This window comes from Schistocerca gregaria, chromosome X (genome assembly GCF_023897955.1).
Source record: "Schistocerca gregaria isolate iqSchGreg1 chromosome X, iqSchGreg1.2, whole genome shotgun sequence".
Lineage (NCBI taxonomy): Eukaryota > Metazoa > Arthropoda > Insecta > Orthoptera > Acrididae > Schistocerca > Schistocerca gregaria.
Window position 1 is genome coordinate 316,208,495 of NC_064931.1, and position 4,408 is coordinate 316,212,902.

Genomic DNA, 4,408 nt, shown 5'->3' on the forward strand with positions numbered 1-4,408 from the left:
CTGGAGTGTACCTGTCGAACTGAATATTACATCCTTTCACCCCTCCGCCCCCCCCCCCCCCCCCCCAAGTAACTGCGTTCTGCTTACACAAGATTACCGTTCCATTGCCACTTGAAGTTGTAGAAGACTGCTGTAAATTTATTCAGAAATCTTTTAATAAGGAATTTATTTCTTTCAAAGAAAGCTAGGAATAATAAAACAGAAATATAGGTGAAAGATTTTACAATAATTCAAGCCTAAGAACTTCATCGCATGCTCCCATTCCTCTTTGTAAGATAACTTAAACTTTTCTAGTTATGAGGATACTGAACACAGTTACGAGAATACTATAGTCCCTTTCACAACTGTTAAATTAGTATTTCTGCAGTGTACACAACGGTAATTGGAGATCCATTCGCATGCCATTCATAGAGAATACTTGGATCCTAACGATGTTATTCATGATATGACATTTACTTTGTTGATTAATTCTCAGATCATTAATGATAGGTTTGTGTATGAATTAATGAACAACATCTGGGTATTCCAAGCATGTGCATGTGAGCCGACCCGACCATTAAGTATACCAGAGCTGGACGTAGCTGTTAAGTGATGATCACTGAAATTAATTGCAAATAAATCCCAAGATTTTATTAGAGTTCATAGACAATGCCAAACTAGGTAAACGGTACAAGAAAGAAGGGGAGCAGCGCAGTCCAAATGATCAATGTGTGGTAGCTGTTTGTGTAGTCGATTTAGCACAGGACTATATTACTGTGGTCGACATCTGGTAGCAATTCATGTGTCAGTTAGACCGTCAGAGAGAGCGCATCGCTAGTTCCTGCTACTACTAAGGCGAGTACACCGTTCGCTTTTTACATATTTTTACGAGCTTCAAACAGGAGCGACTTATTTTCAGTTATCTGTGTAGTTACTAGTTTATTTTTGTAATTTCTTGCGTGTTCGAGTGCTTACTAGGCACAACCTTTTATTTCAATAACAGTGTAGTGTACAGTATCGCCGTTGCTATCGACCGCTGTATCGACTCTCGTATCGTGCAGGCTTTTGTTTGTTTGGTTAGAACAGCTCAGTGTCAGTTAAACCGTCAGCGAGAGCGCACCGCTAGTTCCTGCTACTACTAAGGCGAGTACACCGTTCGCTTTTTACATATTTTTACGAGCTTCAAACAGGAGAAGTGCAGTAATGGATAGGAACTGTAATTGTTGTGTAGAGATGCGAGCTGAGCTTTCGACCCTTCGCTCACAGCTTCAGGCTGCGTTGGCTTCCATCACACAGCTTGAGGCTGATACCAAAGGTCGTCACTGTGGGGGCTCGGACGCGGGGATGCGAGGGACGTTGAGCACGTGCCACGTGTCCTCCGATCGGTACACTTCTGGGACCTACCAGGGCACTGCCTGCACTGAGGTTGACCCCTCACCCGTGGTCGAGTGGGAGACCATTCCAAAGTCTGGCAGGCAGCGAAAAACTTTCCGTGGGGCCGATCGTAGGGCCCCCCGGTTCGTTTGTCGAACAGGTTTCGTTCGTTATCTGTGGCTGACGATGTCTCTGAGCCGGATGCAGTCATCCACCCGGTTCCAGAGGAAGCTTCTCGGCCCGCAAGGTCTGGGCATTCACAGAGGTTGGGTTTGCTGGTAGTTGGGAGCTCCAACGTTAGGCGCGTAATGGGGCCCCTTAGGAACATGGCTGCCAACGAGGGGAAAGAAGCCAGTGTGCACTCTGTATGCATTCCGGGGGGAGTCATTCCGGTTGTGGAAAGGGTGCTTCCGGATGCCATGAACAGTACAGGGTGCAGCCAACTGCAGGTGGTGGCTCATGTACGTACCAATGACGTGTGTCGCTTTGGATCGGAGCAGATTCTGTCTGGTTTCAGGAGGCTAGCGGAAATGGTAAAAACTGCCAGTCTTGCTTCCGAGATTAAGGCGGAGCTCACCATCTGCAGCACCGTCGATAGTACCGACTGTGGTCCTTTGGTGCAGAGCCGAGTGGAGGGTCTGAATCAGAGGCTCAGGCGGTTCAGTGACCGTGTAGGCTGCAGTTTCCTTGACTTGCGCCATCGGATGGTGGGTTTCCGGGTTCCGCTTAATAGATCAGGAGTCCACTACACACAGGAGGTGGCTACACGGGTAGCGGGGACTGTGTGGAAGGGACTGGGTGGTTTTTTAGGTTAGAGGGTCTCAGGGAGCCACGGAAGGGGTGTCCGTCAGAAAGTAGACAGGTAAAACACAGTAAGGTCATTGTAGAAACTATTGATATTGTAGTTGTAAATTGTTGTAGCTGTGTTGGGAAAGAACCAGAGCTCCAAGCCCCAACAGAAAGAACTGAAGCCCAAATAGTTGTAGGTACAGAGAGCTGGCTAAAGTTCTTCTCTCAGAGTATGGTGATAAAATAGCTCCACATTTAGCAATTATATACAACCACTCGCTCACAGAAAGATACTTACCTAAAGAGTGGAAAATTGCTCAAGTCACACCAATACCCAAAAAGGGAAGTAGGAGTAATCCGCTGAATTACAGGCCTATGTCACTAACATGGTTTGCAGTAGGGTTTTAGAACATACACTGTATTCGAACATTATGAAGTACCTCGAAGAAAACGATTTATTGAAATATAGTCAGCACGGATTCAGAAAATATCGTTCTTGTGAAACACAACTAGCTCTTTATACTCATGAAGTAATAAGTTCTATCGACTGGGGATGTCAAATTGATTCCATATTTTTAGATTTCCAGAAGGCTTTCGACACCGTTCCTCCGCCTCAGTTGTGCCACGGGATTCGTGGTTTCGTGTCAGAAAGGTCACAGTTCGTAGTGATAGATCGAAAGTCATCGAGTAAAACAGAAGTAATATCCGGCGTTCCCCAAGGAGTGTTATAGGACCTCTATTGTTCCTGATCTATATTAACGACATAGGAGACAGTCTGAGTAGCCGTCTTATATTGTTTGCAGATGATGCTGTCATTTACCATCCTGTGAAGTCATCAGATGACCAAAACGGCTTGCAAAATGATTTAGATAAGGTATCTATATGGTGCAAAAAGTGGTAATTGACCCTGAATAAAGAAAAGTGCGAATTTATTCACATGAGTACTAAAAGAAATCAGCTAAATTTCGATTACGCAATAAGTCACAAAAATCTGAGGGCTGTAAATTCAACTAAATACTTAGGGATTACAATTACAAATAATCTAAATTGGAACTATCACATAGATAACATTGTGGGTAGAGCAAACCAAAGACTGCAATTCATTGGCAGAACACTTAAAAGGTGCAACAGGTCTGCCAAAGAGACTGCTTATACTACGCTTGTCCGCCCTATTCTGGAGTACTGCTGTGCGGTGTGGGATCCGCATCAGGTGGGATTGACGGATGACATTGAAAAAGTACAAGGAAGGGCAGCTCGTTTTGTATTATCGCGAAATAGTGGAGATAGTGTCACAGGCATGATACGTGAATTGGAGTGGCAATCATTAAAACAAAGGCATTTTTCGTTGCGACGGGATCTTCTCATGAAATTTCAATCACCAGTTTTCTCCTCCGATTGCGAAAACATTCTGTTGAACCGATCTACATAGGGAGGAATGATTATCACGATAAAATAAGAGAAATTAGGGTTCGCACGGAAAAATTTAAGTGCTCGTTTTTCCCGCACACCATTCGAGAGTGGAACGGTAAAGAGACAGCATGAAGCTAGTTCATTGAACCCACTGCCAGGCACTTTATTGTGAATAGCAGAGTAATCACGTAGATGTATATGTAGATGTAGACCCTGTCAGGGTATGTGTAGAAAAAACGTGTGGGAGAGCTATTTATGTGGTCACTCTTGTGCCAAATGTTTTTGTATGAAGGAAACTATTGTGAAACGGTCATGTTGTAAGATGTATTATTAACTAACTTGTAATTAAATTGTTAGGAGTCACACATTTTCAAATGTGTCATTGGTTTTTATATCTGTGTTGCTCTTTCTGACATCACCAATCTGCATTGCCAGTGCGATCATGTATGTTGTGATTTGAAAAAAAATTATGGTCTGTATAAATTTTGAAGGGATTGTATATTCTTTTAATAATGGAGAATAAGTGGGTATGTTAACATAGGGTGTGAATTAAGTTGTAATTTTTTTGGGAATAACTTTATGTAGAGTGCTTTGAGAAGTTGTGGAACATGTAAGTATAATTACAGAATCCTAGTCGAAAGGAGACGTCACAATGAACGAAAATAGTTATGAAGTGTCCAGTCACGATGAATTGAACTATTGGGTGTGATATGTTTGACATAGATGAAAATAGTGCGTCAAAGGGCAGGGGAGGCCCTCAGGAAGTAGATGCAGTTATTGAACTAAATAATGTAGAAACACCAGAACGAGAATATATATATATATATATATATATATATATATATATATATATATA